Source organism: Choloepus didactylus, chromosome X (genome assembly GCF_015220235.1).
Source record: "Choloepus didactylus isolate mChoDid1 chromosome X, mChoDid1.pri, whole genome shotgun sequence".
NCBI classification, from domain to species: domain Eukaryota; kingdom Metazoa; phylum Chordata; class Mammalia; order Pilosa; family Megalonychidae; genus Choloepus; species Choloepus didactylus.
The window spans coordinates 142300008-142318125 of NC_051334.1; the positions used below are offsets into that span (position 1 = coordinate 142300008).

Consider the following 18118-nt stretch of genomic DNA (forward strand, 5'->3'; position numbering starts at 1 on the left):
TCAACCACATTCACACACATAATTGAGTGCTGTTAATTACACTCACAATAATGTGCTACCGTCACCACTATTCATTTCTAAACATTTACAATCAAGCTAATTAGGAATTCTGTACAAATCAGCTCCCCATTCTCTACCCCCATTCTATCTCCTGGTAACCTATATTCTAGATTCTAACTCCATGAGTTTGCTTATTATAATTAGTTCATTTTAGTGAGATCATACAATATTTGTCCTTTTGTGTCTGGCTTATTTCACTGGACATAATGTCCTCAAGGTTCATCCATGTTGTCACATGCATCAGGACTTCATTTCTTCTACTGAATAATATTACATTGTCTGTATAGACCACATTTTGTTTTATCCATTCATCAGCTGATGGCCAGTTGGGTTGCTTCCATCTTTTGGCAGCTGTGAATAATGCTGCTATGAACATCGGTGTACAGATGTCTGTTCGAGTTCCTGCTTTCAGTTCTTCTGGGTATATATGTAATAGGAGGATTGCCAGATTATATGGCGATTCTATACTTAGCTTCCACAGAGCCTGCACCATTTTCCATTCCCACCAATAGTGAATAAGGGTTCCTATTTCTCCACATCCTCACCAACACTTGCAGTTTTCTGTTTTTTTTTTTTTCAGTAGTGTCCATTCTAGTAGGTGTGAAATGATATTGCACTGTGGTTTTGATTTGCAATTGCTTAGTAGCTAGTGATGTTGAGCATCTTTTCACGTGCTTTTTGTCCATTTGTATTTCTTCTTTGGAAAAATGTCTATTCAAGTCTTTTGCCCATTTTTAATTGGGTTGTTTGTCTTTTTATTGTTGAGTTGTGGGATTTCTTTACATATTCTGTATATTAAACTCTTATCAGTTATGTGGTTTCTAAATATTTTCTCCCATTGAATAGGCTGCCTTTTTACTTTCTTGACTAAGTCCTTCAAAGCACAAAAGTTTTTAATTTTGAGAAGGTCCCATTGATCTATTTTTTCTTTTATTGTTTGTGCCTACCACTAGATCTTGGAGATGTTTCCTTACAATTTCTTCTGGAAGTTTTGTGGTCCTGACTCTTATATTTAGGTTTCTGATCTATTTTGGGTTAATTTTTGTATAAGGTGTGAGATAAGGGTTCTCTTTCATTCTTTTGGATATGGATATCCAGTTGTCCCAGCACCATTTGTTGAAGAGACTGTTTTGTCCCAGTTGAATGGACTTGTCAAAGATCAATTGATCATATATATGAGGGTCTATTTTTGAACTCTCAATTTGGTTCCATTGGTCAAAATGTCTTTATGCCAGTACCATGCTGTTTTGACCACCGTGGCTTTGTAATATGCTTTAAAGTCAGGAAGTGTGAGTTCTCCATCTCTTTACTTGTGATTGGTTTGTTGAGGTCTTCTATTTTTTCTCTAGTCAGTGTAGGTTGTTTGCATATTTTTTGGCATACAGTTGTTTATAGTATCCTTTTATGATCTTTTTCATTTCTATGGGGTCAGTAGTAATGTCTCCACTCTCATTTCTGATTTTATTTATTTGCATCTTCTTTTTTTCTTTGTCAGTATAGCTAAGTGTGTGTAAATTTTATTGATTTTCTCAAAGAACCAACTTTTGGTTTTATTGATTCTCTCTATTGTTTTTTTTATTCTCAATTTCATTTATTTCTGCTCTAGTCTTTCTTATTTCTTTCCTTCTGCTTGCTTTGGGATTAGTTTGCTGTTCTTTTTCTAGTTCTTCCAGGTGTGCAGTTAGGTCTTTGATTATAGCTCTTTCTTCCTTCTTAATGTATGAGTTTAGGCTATAAATTTCCCTCTGAGCATCCCATAAGTTTTGATATGTTGTGTTATCATTTCCATTTGTCTGGAGATATTTACTGATTTCTCTTGTCATTTCTTCTTTGACCCTCTGGTTGTTTAAGAGTATGTTGTTTAACCTCCATATATTTGTGAATTTTCCAGTTCTCTGTCTGTTATTGATTTCTGGTTTCATTCCATTATGATCAGAGAAAGTGCTTTGTATAATTTCAGTGTTTTTAAATTTATTAAGACCTGTTTTGTGACCCAACATGTGGTCTATCCTTGAGAATGATCCATGAGCACTTGAGAAGAATGTATATCATGCCGTTTGGGGGTGCAGTGTTCTGTATATGTCTATAGGTTCTAGTTCATTTATCATATTATCCAAGATCTGTGTCCTTATTGATCCTCTGTCTAGGTATTCTATCTGTTGATGAGAGTGGTATATTGAAGTTTCCAGCTATTATTGTAGAGCTGTCTATTACTCTTTTCAGTTTTGCTAGTGTTTGTCTCATGTATTTTGGGGCACCTTGGTAGGTGCATAAATATTTGTAATTGTTATTTCTTCTTGGTGGATTGCCCCTGTTATTAATATATAATGTCCTTCTTTTATAACACTTTTGAATTTAAAGTCTATTTTGTCTGATATTCGTATAGCTACCCCAGTTCTTTTTTGGGTACAGTTTGCATGGAATATCTTTTTTCAGCCTTTCACTTTCAACCTATTGGTTTCTTTGGGTCTAAGGTGAGTCATTTGTAGACAGCATATAGATGGATCATCTTTTTTATCCATTCTGCCTATCTGTGTGTTTTTCTAGGTAGTTTAATGCATTAACTGTTACTGTTAAGGCAGTACTTACTTCAGTCATTTTTATCCTTTTGCTTCATATGCCATATCTTGTTTTTGTATCTCCTTTTACCCTTTTATTTACCCTTACTGATAATCTTCATTTCTACACTTTCCTCCAAGCCTTTTTCCTCTTTTATTTTCAGCTTGCAGAACTCCCTTTACTTTGTTGTAGGGCAGGTCTCTTGTTAACCAACTTTCTCAGCCCCTGTTTATCTGTGAATATTTTAAACTCTCTCTCATTTTTGTAGGACAGTTTTTCCAGATAAAGAATTCTTGGTTGGCAGTTTTTCTCTTTCAGTATTTTAAAATATCATACCCCTGCCTTCTCACCTCTGTGGCTTCTGATGAGAAATCAGCACTTGGTCTTATTGATCCTCTCTTGTATGTGATGAGTTGCTTTTCTCTTGCTGCTTTCAGAATTCTTTCTTTATCTTTGTCAATCTGATTAGTATGTGTCTGGGAGTAGGTCTATTTGGATTTATTCTGTTTGAAGTATGCTGCACTTTTTGGATATTTATATTTATGGCTTTCATAAGAGTTGGGAAGTTTTCTACCATTATTTCCTCAAATATTCTTTCTGCCCCTTTTCCCTTCTCTTCTCCTTCTAGGACACCTGTGATGCATGTGTTTATGCGCTTCATGCTGTCATTCAATTCCCTGAGACCCTGCTCAAATTTTTCCCATCTTTTCTCTATCTGTTCTTTTGTCTGTTCAGTTTTGGATATCCTATCTTCTAGGTCACTGATGCTTTCTTCTGCCTGTTCATATATGCTGTTGTATTCCTGTAGCATATTTTTAATAGCATCTCTTATGCGTTTCATTACCATAAGATGTTATTTTTCTTTGCATGCTTTCAAATTCTTCTTTATGCTCACCCAGTGTCATCTTAATATACTTTATCTCTTTAGCCATATTTCCCTTCCTCTCCTTGAGTTGGTTTAGGAAATTTGTTAGAACATCTTTGATTAATTGTTCCAAATCCTGTATCTCCTCTGACTCTTTAATTTGTTCCTTTGACTGGACCATAGCTTCCTATTTCTTAGTATGCCTTGTGATTTTTCGCTGATATCTGGGTATCAGATTATCTTGTTGGTTTATTCTGAATGTTGGTTTCTCTCTCTTGTCTTGGATTTTGTTGTTGATTGAATTTGTGTTAAGAGTCTTCTTTGATAGTTGGTTCGTTAGTATTTCCCAGCCAAAACAGGGCCAGGGAGCCACTCTGGGGGCACAGGCCAGTTCTAAAGGGCCCTGGCGAGAGGGTCAGGAAAGATGCTAAAAAGCCTTTATTTCAGCTTGCCAAGGGTGCATTTTCCTGGCTTACTCAGCAGATGGTGCTCTTCACCAAGAATCCTTTTTATGGATTCCTGAAGGTATGCTTTCTGGCTTGCCCAGCAGATAGCGATCTTTGGCAACCTATTCTCCTCAGCCCTAAGAAGGCAGGGTATGTTTATCCCTCTGCGCATTGCTTCTCTGTGCAGGTAGAAACAATGGCATAGGTGGCACCTGTCCAGGACAGGCTAAAGCAGTGAGACCTAGCGGTCTAAATTTGTCAGCTAATAGCTGAATCAGTGTTAGACTTTACTCCCCTCTGTTCTTGGGGGGTGAGGAGGGCTTCCATGACCCTCCCAGTCTGCAGCAGCCAGCCAGGTAGGGACCGGGCCAACCTGTAGCTGCTTGCCTGGAGGGTGGGGGATAGGCACCAGGAGTCTCAAACACATGGTTATTTACAATTTTTCACTGCAGTTTCTCAATTTCTTAGTCCTGCTCTTCTCTGGGTGCTGTGCAGTACTCCCTATTCCACCAATTTCCTGGAATTTACTTAATAAATTTTTGTGTAAATAAACTAGGTTTCTAAATAAAAAACAAATTTAGTTCATGCTAAAGGTTTACATATGTGTGTAGCTCCTTTTTGGGCCCACTCATTCATTCCTGTGTACCACACCATATAGTGATTGAGTACAGGTTCTAGAGCCTGATTGCCTAGTTGTATCACTGCTTTGCCATCTATTAGCTGGGTGACATATTTAACCTCTTAGTGCCTCAGTTCCTCATCTGTAAAACGAGAAAACAGGAAGTTAAACGCACAGTCACCGAGCACCCAAATGTTAGCTACAATTATTATTAATCTCATTAATTAAATGATTTATTGAAATCTCCAATGTTCCAGGGATTGTGCTAGACAATAGGAGTGCAGAGATGAATGACATTTTGTTCCTGCGTTCAGAAAACCCATAAGCTAGTAGAAAAAATAAGTGTGAATGCAAAGTATGTATAGAGCCTATCGGAGCAAGGGACCAGTTTTATAGGAAGGAGCAGTGAGGGGTAGTAAGGCAGGGTAGTAAAGTTTTATAGAGGAGGTAAGTCCTGAGCTTTTTATCTGTGGGTTGACAGTCCTTGGATATTAATATCAAATAGGTGTCAGAATCCCTTTTGTGATTCTTCAGACATAAGTTTTATAAACAGATTTTTCCCATCAGATTTTCTTAACAAGACCCTCTAACAAGACCACTAAGAGGCCCCTTCCTGTGTTTTGAAACCCAGAGAAGCCATTCTGGCCCAACAATAACACACTGTGAGGCCTACCCAAGGAACCAAACATGGTTTTGAATACTTTTCCTTTAGCAAATCTCCTCATTCCTTTGTAATTAAGCCAGAGGGTGTTCGCAGGCAGAAGATTGCATTTTCAGATGCCTCTGTCCTGCCTTCTCCCTCCTTCCCAATGAATTTTCTGAAAAGATTGGTCTCCCCTTCCTTCTCTAACAATCAAGTAGAAGGGATAGTAGAAAGTGGAATGTTTTATAAGAAAAGGCCAGGGTCCCTCATACCTTTAATTGAGGCCACTCAGAACGGGTGACACTGGAGCAGTATTTAAATTATTGAGATCACGGACAGGGTACAGATAGATGAAAACCTTTATGTCTTCTGTCTCTCAGAAAACCAATAAAGCCATTGAGGCTTGTCTATTTCCTCCAAGTGGTTAATGCACTCAATAGAATTTAGAGTTCCTGGTGTTCCTCTGAAGCTGATTTTGGCAGGTGATAAGCAGTTTGTAAAAGGGTTTATTATTTGAGAAGAGCTTTGGATGCCTGACTTTTAAGATTGATTATTTATTTTGCATGTTGTATAACAGGAGCGTTGGGCAATGCTCAGAAGAGGCCTTCTGGGCCAGAGATGTAAGGACTTCTTTGACTGTTTACTACCACCAGAAAGGGATTCCAGCTGTGGAATAAGGGGCAAGCTTCTAAACAGGGCACAGGACATGGCTTTTGTTTAGCCCTTAATCAGTCCTTCTCACTGGTTTCTTTAGGGTTCAAATACATAAAAAATTCCCATCAAGTCCCTATCCCAAGAACAGTGTGTATATGAGTATACGTGTGTGTGTCATTTCTCAATCTTTCGCTGGTAATGTCGCCTTCCTTTGAAAGAAATGTTTTGAAAGACATGTTTTGGTCCTTTGCAATAAGTAGTCTTATATGGAGTCCCTAATCATCTTAGAAAGTAGATACTCTGAAAGGTTGGTTCTTCAGCTGGTTAGAGTGCAAAATAGTCAAGAAGTATCCCCTCCTTCATGAAGAATGCCACACTGAAGTTGTCCCCAACCCTTTTGGTTTTAACTATAAAGCCTTGTGCCTTCTAGCATACTCTGGATTTTTGCTAGCTCACTGAGAGAGATCCAGAGGCTATTTTTAGACATTTTAGAGAGAGTAAATGAGGGAAATTCTCCTATTCCAAACCTTTAAAGGAGGTTGAGCCAGGGCCCAGAAGAAATTGAGATGGTCTTGATAGAGAGAAATTTAGTTGTGTCTCCTGTTTTGTTTTTCTTTTGTTTGGTTTTTATGGGAGCCTAAATTTATGAGGAAGTTCTATTTATAGAGGCTATATGCCAGCATTTGTGTCCAGTGGTGTTAATAAAATGGAAAGTAGCAGAAGGAGGTGATAGATGCCTAGGAAGAGATTTTATGAGATATTAAATGACTTTTAGATGCCTTATGATATTTTGAAGATGTATGTCCTTGGGGTTACACTTGAAGTTACTATTTCAGGTCTAACATCATGCCTCTGAGACAATGTTTTGTTGGAGAGTCTTGGGAAGCATGTAAACTCCAACCACACTGGCAGTTTTACTTCTCTAGAAGGAACTATACATTCTGGGAGTGACTAGCTTAATTTCTTGCAGTAAAGCCTCTGGCATCCTAGATGGATCACTGCCTTAGCTCCTAAATTGGTCAGGATATGCTAGACTCTGGTGCTCACATAAAGTCTGATGCAGGCTGGTTGGCCCTCTTCTATATTATAGCAATACCATCTGAAACACATGACCTCCCAGGAGACCATGGCAGGCAAACAGACAGTGGAAGCCCTCCTGCTCTTAACTGCCTCATCCCAGAGGTGACATATATCATTTCTGCACGTTTCATTGGCAGGAACTGGTCACCTAACCCCAGTCTAACTTTAAGGGAGACTGGGATATGTAGAGACATACTTGGTATATTTGGTGGCTACAAAAATTCTCTGCTACGTTCTTGAGTACAGACTGACCCTTAACTTCCCATTCCATTCTCAAGAAATATATGGCTGATGATGATTTTCTAATTCTGTAAGAGACTGGACCGTGACTATCAAACTACCTCTTCAGTCTAAAAGAGTCCTTGTTTTATCTGAGGAGAGGAGGCAGGACAGACAATACTCACCTGTTTGTCAGTTATAGTCCTTTTCTCTTTTCTACCCTCAAACACACATTCTCTTATCTGCTTCTGTCTCAAGAATAACACTTATAAGAATTGCCCCCAAGTCAAAACACCTTTCTAACTCTAATCCCAAGTAATAGGTCTGACTGAAGCCCTAGGGGTGTTTGATAATAAAGTGTGGTAGTTATTCTTTATGAGGTTGATCTTAAACAAGGCCGGGGCAGACTTGCCTATGTCTGCAATGCCCTTAATGGCTCAGGGTTGATTCATGATAAATTAATGGTAAACTTTCTGACAAGGCTGAGTGAGCAGAATTGGTGAGAATGGGGTGCCCTAGTATCCTTGAGTGTCACTGAGAGAGGGACCCTTCACACTTCCCTACCAAAGTCTAGTCTCAATAGTTAATGGGGTCTTTCTTTCAAGAAGAGGATCAGCAGTGGAGACGTTTCCAGGTTTCACACTAGAAGTGAAGACCGAGTTCCACGAAGGCACCTGAGAGGTAAGAAGTAGCTGACTGCTCCTGACCTGACTTATAATGTTTAACTGAACCATAACCACTCTATATACATTATACTATATGTATAACTCTGTGGTACTTGGTGACTTTGGTTGCCAGTTTTGCTTTTGTAAAACCCCTTGCAACAACTTGCTGCTGCTGCTGCTTCTATTTTCCCCTTGGTTGAGAAACAATCAATTTCCTTATGTAATCTTTTAATTCTAGCTGGGAAAACATTGTTTGAGAGTTGCTGTTTACATTTACCCTTTCTTCCCAAATAACAAAATTTTGATTCTTCCATTTGGCATTTTCATGTCTTCCTCTTCCTATTTCATATCCCTGATGTTGATTGCCACTTTACTCACTAATTTTCCATCCTGTACCAAACATCAAATCCTAAGCTTTTTCTTCCTTTCCACATCTTTGACTTGAATTGTGTCTGATTTCTAGGAAAACTTTTAACTGACTAGAGATATCCAACTTTGAGCCAGTTATAATCTCTGAGGCTTATGTGATCTTTCCAAGGAGTTCAAAGTAATTCACCTTGAAAAATGAAAGTATTCCATGTGTAGTGCTTAGTTTATCATCCCAAAATATGTAGAAACTAGATGGGGGAGGCAAGTTTTGTCCCTCTTATTTTAAGAATGGACAAATAGAAATTCAGAGATGATAAAGAACTCTCCATCATCATTATCACCCTGCTGGTTGTTTGATGTCCAGACCAAAATAATAAAGTGATAGGCCTGTGAATGCTGCATTATTACCTCCTTTCTAGGCTAAAAATGACACTGGGACAGGCTGGGGCAGACTGCTCTGCCTTGTGTGTGTGTGTGTTAATGGTCTGCCAGACCTGGTAGAACAGAACTTTTCAATTGAAGGTCCACAGAAGGCAGGGACCCCAACATTGAGGCAGTCGCCCTTTTATGTCATGTGCATAGGTGGGTCTTTTGGGACTGACCCAGCTCTCCATGCAGAACCCCGTGGTAATCCTTGTCTACAGAGGATGTGGACACAGTGGAGTTTAACTGCCAAGAATATTATAGACAATGGAAATTGTTTTCAAGTGTTGTTTCTTAAAGTGACAAGTGATGGCTGAGGATGGGAGGGAGAATGGCCTTATCTTCAGCTTATCAAATGAGGTAATGACTCTGAAAGTAGTTTCTAAATTATAAAAATATGGAATACATGATAGTTATTGTGATTATATTGTAAATTGTATGTGTTGCTTTTCCCCCAAGATTTTTAAGGAAGACTTCAAAAATCTTGGCTTACTTCTCATTACTGCATTATGTCATTGCATTACTCTCAGGATCTGACTCAGCACTAGAAATCACCTTTTAATTTCCTCAGTGCTTCACATTTCCTCTGGGAATGATGCAGAGATGCTTCTCTGTCATGGGTTAGAGCAATTCCCAAAGCCAAGGTTGCTCCTGCTTTGTCAGCACTTAATTAATTTTCTGAAGGAAGAATCTGGCGTGACGTCATGTTTATTCTTAGTTACTCTTCCCAATTTTCTGTCACTAAGATTGTTTGAGTTGGTGTGGGGACAAGGGGTCTTGAGTCATGGCCTGATCCCAGGCAGATATTCAGTAACACAGCACTTGTCCCCAGGCCAGGCTTTTGGCACCCTGTGCTCTCTGAAAGCTTGGCCCAAACCTGGAAAGAAGAAATAGCCTCAAATTCTCTCAAATACACACTGACAGCACTAAAGCTGGGAACATTATTCCGCAGGCCTTTCTAATGCCTTGTTTATAACATAGCTCTATAGACTTTTGTAATCTGGTTTCCTAGCCTTAACAGTTTAGAAGCAACAGGAAGAGTGGGGTTGGGGGGCAGGGCTCAGACAAACTGACAGAGGAAGTGCCAGCTGAAGGCCTGATATCCGGGAAGAGACAGAAAAACAAAAAAAGCACAGCATAACAAAGGACATCGATTCTGATTACGCTGAGTTAGCTGGAAAAATGTTCAAGTGTGTTAAGAAATCTGGGAAGCAAGTGATATATATTGTCCTGGTTTGTATATTTATGTCCCCCAGAAAAAGCCATATTCTTTAATGCGTTCTTGTGGGAGCAGACATATTAGTGTGGATTGGGTTGGAACCTATTGGTTCAGTGTCCATGGAGATGTGACCCACCCAACTGTAGGTGATAACTCTGATTGGATAATTTCCATGGAGGCATGGCCCCGCCCATTCAGCATGGGCCTTGTTTAGTTTACTGGTGCACTGTATGAGCTCAGACAGAAGGAGCTCATAGTGAGCTGGAGCTGAGGCAGACATTTTGAAGATGGCTGTTGGAAGCTGATGCAGACATTTTGGAGAACGCCATTTTGAAATGCAACTTGGAAGCAAGCAGATGCCAGCCATTGCCTTCCAAGCTAACAGAGGTTTTCCGGATGCCAATGGCCTTTCTCCAGTGAAGGTACTCTTTGTTGATGGACACTTTATGGCCTTAAGACTGTAACTGTATAACCAGATAAACCCCCTTTTATAAAAGCCAATCCATTTATGGTGTTTTGCATTCCGGCAGCATTAGCAAACTAGAAAAAAAAAAAATATATATATATATATATATACATATACGTATATATACGTATGTATATATTTTACATGTCATCGAAAATAACTATTTAAAAGTTTTGGTGTTTAAAGGATAAGATTTCCTTATCTGTACAAATTCAGTTCTTTCTAACTCTGCCATACCACACCTAAACCAGAATTATGAGGTATTTCCTGTAAAGGAAATATAATACTTTCTTATAATTAGGATTTGAAGCCCCAAGAGGGGCTGAAACTAATACTTGTTTTCTGGGAGTAATTCAGGCATTGAGTAAGAATGTGATTTGAATGCTGAATTAGTTAATTTCATGATTTAGTACCCATAGATGTGTCACATTTCAGACTTCCTCTCAAGGCTCCCTCATTCACCCATAGGCTTTTTCTCACATTCCTTAGATTGGCCCAGGAGCTGCTGTGAGCCTCCATGGAAGCCCTGGCTGTATGGGAGTGAAGCTCAAGGCTTGGAGTCCCAAATGGAAAGTAACTTCAGTCCTCAGAAAAGTCACTGCCAGGTTGTTGCCTGGGTTTACTGTTCTGATGAACTGGCCCAGTCTATTCGTCACCGCCTGAGTCAGAAGCCTGGGCAGGGCATGGAGGCTGGTGTACAGATTCTACTCTTCCAGCCTCTCCTGTTCACATAGCCGTGAGCTTTCTGACCGGCAGCTGTGAGCTGGCAGGCCTTTGGTGGGAGGCGATGCTAGTTGGGCCAGGGCTTTCTGCTGCCAACATAAGCATCTGTAGTTACCTTTGTCCTTTTGTTCATGTCTTAATAGTCTGGCCATGCATCTCTGCCAGCAGGAAGGTCTGTTTTAGTCATCCCTCTCCCTGACTCTCACCCCCACCCCATGACGCAGAGTATGATTGACTTGGCTGAAAGCAGAGAATCAATGAGGCTGTGGAGCCCATAAAGCAGTCAGAAACATGTCTCACTTAGCCCTTGTAATTGTAATGCCTTGGCTTGGCCTTTTGCCGCCCTTCCCTGTTCTGGCCGTTAACGTGTTTCACCAAGGGGTGGTTGCTAATTGGGAAATTTACTGTATCCACCTTCTTTGGTGATGATTCTTATAGCTGTTCAACTACTTAATGGGTGCTAAAATGTAGTACAGCACTGGACTGGGAATCAGGAAAATTTGGTTGTGGTCCTGGATCAACTGTGAACGTCTGTGTGATTTTGGATAAATCTCTTACTTATCTGCAAGAGGGGGAGGAGGACAGTGGTTGCATTAGATGAATTTTACAGTGTAAGTGCTAAACATTCTAGTTTTTCTTTCCTGTTCAAACAGACAAATGTTTTGGTCCATTTCCTACAGTGTTTTCTCTTTTCCTCTGTATCCATGTCTCCCTTCACCTGAACCTCTCTTTTTGATGAAGTACTTATTAAACTATTTCTTTTGAAAACTGCCATGGAAATATGGAAAGCTTAAATAGAAATATTTAAGTTCCAGGAATTTTGATTTTTAGAGCTGACATGGAATTCAGGATTAATAGATTGATTATAGTCCCATCTGGAATTTTAATCAATTAATCATAGGACACCAGCCAAGTTAACTGGGACACTGTGAGATTTGGAACTAGACTTCTCAGCCTCAGTTTACTCTCATGCAAGTGACTTGGGTAGAGGTGGAAGGCATATGCTGTCCCATCACCTCCCATCCTTAGCACTGCCCAGAAAAAGCAGGGGAGAGGCTGAAAAGGGTGAGGCAGAAAACTTGGACAAGGATACAGACAAGTGGCAGACTTTATTAAATGCCCACTGTTTGGTGAATGTGCCAGGGAGACTAAGAGGGCAGCTTTCTACAAACAAACCCTGCCTGTTCTTGCTTTTGGGCCTACAAGTTGTTTCCTCCAATTGGCATGCCCTCCTTCTCCTCTTCACTTACTCAGAATCTTACCCATCTAGCAAGCTCCTCCTCTTCAAGTTCAGCAAACCTTTATTGAGGACCTCCTAGATACCCAGCCCTCTTTTAGGAATACAAAGATGAGTGAGACTTAGTCCCTGCCTTCATGCTAACTGTACTATATTGTCCTGTTTGGGTCACTGTTACTTCATGGATGTTTCCTTCTTTTCTTGTTAGAACTTAAGCTCCTCGAGGACAATGCCTGCTTTACAGGGGTCTCACAACTAGTTCTGTGGTTCATTAATAGGACCCACAAGACTAAATAGGAGGTTATACTCATGGCCAAGGTTATTACAGCCAAGGATAGAGAGCAAAAGCAGCAGGAAAAAGATATGCATTCAATAAGGCACCGGCTTCCAAGTTCATCCCCATCCAGGGCCACACAGGAGTGAGTACTCTCTAGCAGCAAACTACAAGGACACCTGTGAAATGTGTCTGCCCAGGGAAGCACACACCAATCTTAAAGTCAGAAGCTTTTATGGAACCAAAATCTAGGACCCTAACATTGAAACCAGGTACATAATGAATCTTGTAAACAATCAAGAGATGTCCTGATAAGCTGGTACAGCATGCCCCATTGCTCTGAACATACAAAACATCATCATCAATCAATGATATAAAAAACATTCAGAGGGCCACATTCCCAGGGCTTGGCCTAGGGTCAATCATAGTTCCAGACTCCCCTGGGAAAATGCAAGGATTGAGCAACTAGACGTGCTGTGCTGTGTTAAAGCTTCAAAACTGTCTTACAGATTTCATGTATCACCTCAGAGTACTGAGCATGGGGTAACACAAGACCTGACCTCTCCTCTGAACTCAAGAGTCATATTTCATGGTCTACTTGCCATGTCAAGTCCCACAGACATCAACACCTCAACTTGTCAAAATCTGAATTCTTGTTCACCCCCAACTGAAACCTACTTTTTTCCATCTCAGTAACTGGCAGTTCCATTCACACTCTTGCTCAAGCCCCCAAATCTAGGTATTATCCTTGATTTTCCTCTTCCTCTCACCTCCCACAGTTAATCAGTATTTCCTACTTATTCTAACTGTAAGGCATATCCAAAATCTGACCATCTCACCTTCTCTCAACCACCCTAGTCTAAACTGCCATCACTTTCATCTGGACTACTGGCCTCCTAAATGTTTCTATTTGTCTCCCCTACAACCTATTCTCCAGTTACCACCCAGAGTGATCCTTTAAAATGTATAGCAGATTATGTCAGTCCCTGCTATTCCCACCTCCAATGGCTTCTCAACATGCTAGGAATAAAATTCAAACATTTTACTCTCTCATCACTAATCATGCTCTGATCTCAGACCCAGTGGATTTTCCCTTCTCACATGCTATTCCTTCTTCCTGAACTGTCCTTCCCCTAACTCTTCAAATGGCATTCTTATCCTTTTAAATCTCATCTCCAGTGTCAGCCCCTCCAGGAGACTTCTCTAACCATTCCATCTAAGGTAGTCCTACCCCTCCCCTCATCTGGACTCATGATTATTTGGTTATATATTTGCTATCACTTCACACTGAACAGAATGTTAGCTCATGAGAGAAGACCCATATCTGTCTTGTTCACAAAAATATCCCTAGCACCTATCGCTATGCCAAATTCAGAGCAGACATTCAATAAATATTTGCCAATAAACATAGTGGGTAATCAATACATACTCAGTATATGATTACTTGAAAGTGATGGCCTGGTTTCTGCCCTAAAAAGTTTACATTCTACTGAAGAGTTGAGTGGGAAAAATGTAGAAACTTTTGTTCTTTTGAGTATCCAACATAGGACATGTCAGCATTTTGGACAGTAGAAAACAGGAAGCAACAGAGTGGCTTCATTGAGCAGCTAAAATCTACACAGCTCTGTATTCTCTCTGACAGGGCCTTCTAGGAGCTGTTTGAAGGGAGATACCAGTAGCTTGGAATTACAAATGGAAGGCAAGGATTGTGGAGGAGCTGATGTCTTCTCCAGGATAGTGGCAGTGGTGTTTTTGCCAGAGCATGGCCTATAGTATGTATGATTGGACCTTATTTGTGACCTCTTTGGGGCCTGTTTTGTTGTGGTCTCCAGAGATCCTATAGGCTGGCTAATGTTGTTTACTTAATTCCTTTTCTGCTTAAACTGACCAGGTGGATTCTGTAGTATGCAACTAAAAATTGTGACCTGTCCTATAGTTTGAAAAAATGGTTGAAATTCAGAATACTGACATATAACTGATGTTTAAGCTTGATGGAAAATGCTAAAATTATACTGGCATTGAAGAAATTACTTCTAAACTGAACCAACATATATAACTATATCAAAGTGACATGCTGAATTTGAGGCCGTTTACTCACATGCCTGGGTAAAAAATGTACAGGTATATGTTTTTATGTGTCTGTAAAGCACCATTTACACAACTGAGCATTTTTGAACATTTGCTTAAATTATATGCTTTTATAGTCCAGTGTAATTTTTAACAAGTATATCAGTAAGTGAAAGAGATTTAAAATATTTTAAAAAGGTAAAATTAACTATAGTGTTTAATGTTGCAACTTGGATGATAAAACTATAAAGGAAAGCAAGGAAGAGATTACTATAAAAGAAAGTCAGCAGAGTGGTTAATTTTAGGATTGGGATGGGACATGTCAGGCTGCCATAGTAACTGGCAAAGTTCTATTTCTTGACCTAAATGGTAATTAAAAAGGTGTTCACCTTATAATAATATATTAAGATACGCAGTTTTCTATATATTTTTCAATTAAAATGGTTAAAAATAAGTATATCAGCTATTCAAATGTGAATATTTTAATGGAAATGTCCCCTGTATGTTTTCATTTCAGGTTCCTTGAGGACGTCATTTTGGATTTTATCTTTGGGAACACATGAGTTCCAATATAAGCTTAACAGAACAGTAGCTTAAAATATTTATCCTTATTTATAATCAGAGTAATGCAACTGAAATTAAGTATTTTTCGCCATCAAACTGGCAAAGACTTTAAAAAAAATGTTATCACTTGGTGTTGGTGACAGTATGGAGAGATCGGTACTTACATGCCCTGCTGGTAGGAGTTTAATTTTTTTATAAGAGCTGTTGTAGGTTTACAGAAATTTTATGTGGAAACTGCAGAGTTCCCATATAACCCTGTCTCACACGCACAGTTTTCCCTGTTATTAACATTTCGCAATAATGTATTTTTGTGACAATTGATGAAACAATATTATTATAATTATGCTGTTAACTTTAGCCTACTGTTTACATTGAGCATCACTCTTTGTGTTGTACAGTTCTGTGAGTTTTTTGTGGTAAATTATATACAACTTAAAATTTCCCCTTTTATCCCTTTTCAAATATTCAGTGGTGCTAATTACATTCGCCTCCGTCACCATCATCCATTGCCAAAACTTTCGAACACCCCAAACAGAAAATCTGTACCAGTTGAAACAATAATTCCCCATTCCCTCTCCCAACCGGTAAACTGTTTTCTAGTTTATGACTTTATGAATTTGCATATTCTGCTGATCTCATAAGTGAGATCCTAAAGTATTTATCCTTTTGTGTCTGGTATATTTCACTCAACATGGTGTCTTGAAGGTTCATCCATGTCATTGCATGTATCAGTACCTCACTCTTTTTTAAGGTTGAATAATATTCCATTATATGAATATGCCACATTTTGTTGATCCATTAATTGGTTTATGGATATTTGGTTGCTTTCAACTTTTGGCAGTTGTGAATATTGCTAGTGTCAGCATCATTGCGCAAATATCTTCTTGAGTCCCTGCTTTCAATTCTACTGGGTATATTGAGAAGTGGGATAGTCAGGTCATATGGTAATTCTATACTTAACTCTCTGAGGAATCACAAAACTGTTTTCTACAGCAGCCACTCCATCTCACATTCCCACCAACAATGTAAGAGTGTTCCTGTATCTCCACATCCTCTCCAGCACTTGTTAATTTCTGTTTTTTTTTTTTAAATACTTGCCATTCTAGTGGGTGTGAGATGGTATCTCAGTGTGATTTTTTAAAATTCATATTTATTGAGATATAGTCACATACCATGCAGTCATACAAAACAAAGTGTACATTCAGTTGTTTACAGTACCATTATATAGTTGTGCATTCATCACCAAAATTAATTTTTGACATTTTCATTACCATACACACAAAAATAAGAATAAAAATTAAAGTGAAAAAGAGCAATTAAAGTAAAAAAGAACACTGGGTACCTTTTTTTTTCTTCCCCCATTTTTCTACTTATCCATCCATAAACGAGACAAAGGGGAGTGTGGTCCATATGGCTTTCCCAATCACATTGTCACCCCTCATAAGCTACATTTTTATACAATTGTCTTCAAGATTCATGGGTTCTGGGTTGTAGTTTGATAGTTTCAGGCATTTACTGCTAGCTATTCCAGTTCATTAGAACCTAAAAAGGGTTGTCTATATTGTGCATAAGAGTGCCCACCAGAGTGACCTCTTGGCTCCTTTTGGAATCTCTCAGCCACTGAAGCTTATTTCATTTCCTTTCATATCCCCCTTTTGGTCAAGAAGATGTTCTCCATCCCATGATGCTGGGTCTAGATTCCTCCCTGGGAGTCATGGTCCACGTTGCCAGGGGAATTCACTCCCCTGGGTGTCAGATCCCATGTAGGGGGGAGGGTAGTGATTTCACCTGCCAAGTTGGCTTAGGTAGAGAGAGAGTGCCACATCTGAGTAACAAAGAGGCATTTGGGAGGAGGCTCTTAGGCACAGTTATAGGGAGGCCTAGCCTCTCCTTTGCAGCAACAGTCTTGCCGAGGGCAAGTCCTGTGATAGAGGGTTCAGCCCATCAAACCACCAGTCCCCCATGTCTGTGAGCACATCAGCAACCATCGAGGTGGGGGAGCCCAACACCCCTGCATTCTCCACCAGCTCCTCAAGGGGGCTCTGCATATTTTTTTCATGGTTTTTTTTTAATTAACTCTTTTTTTTAAAATTAACTATACCAAAAAAATTTTTTTGAAAAAAGATATACAATAAGAAAACATTTCAGACAAACCATAACAAGCGAGTCCAACATGTTTCTACTCTACACCAAGAAAATAGCCTAATATAGCAAAATTTCTGTGAACTTGTTCTTACCATACCCATAAGAAATTAACAAACCATAGTTATTTCTGGTCATTCCCAGAACATTAAATTTACCCATGATAGCATATCTGTTCTTATTGGGTTATCATTCCCCCTCCATTAATTGCTCCCTTTTGCTAGTTTCCCTACATTCTACATTATAAGCCATTTATTTTACATTTTTCAATGTTCACATTAGTGGTAGCATATAATATTTCTCTTTTTGTGCCTGGCTTGTTTCACTCATCATTATGTCTTCAAGGTTCATCCATGTTGTCATATGTTTCACTACATCGTTCCCCTACATTCTACATTATAAACCATTTATTTTAGGAGTGTGTTGTTTAACCTCCAGGTGTTTGTGAATTTTCTAAGTCTCTGGTGGTTATTGACTTCTAATTGTATTCCATTGTGGTCAGAGGATGCGCTTTGAATAATTTCAATTTTTTAAAAATTTATTGAGGCTTGTTTTATGTCCCAGCATATGGTCTATTCTGGAGAAATTTCCGTGATCACTAGAGAAGAATGCGTATCCTGGTGATGTGGGATGTGATGTTCTATATATGTCTGTTAAATCAAATTCATTTATCTGATTGTTTAGGTTTTCAATTTCCTTATTGGTCTTCTGTCTGGTTGATCTATCTATAGGAGAGAGTGATGTGTTGAAGTCTCCCGCAATTATTGTGGAAACATCCATTGCTTCCTTTAGTTTTGCCAGTGTTTCTCTCATGTATTTTGTGG

The 18118-nt window shown here is 39.2% G+C and overlaps 1 protein-coding gene across 1 annotated transcript in view; it reads left to right on the forward strand.

Moving 5' to 3' along the window:
• LOC119523310 (60S ribosome subunit biogenesis protein NIP7 homolog) overlaps positions 1 to 18118 on the forward strand; it is a 167834-nt gene that overhangs the window by 8229 nt on the left and 141487 nt on the right. Inside the window, exon 3 of the mRNA XM_037822076.1 lies at positions 7751 to 7826. The gene's annotated coding sequence lies outside the window, so the exon portion shown is untranslated. The remainder of the gene's footprint in view (positions 1 to 7750; positions 7827 to 18118) is intronic.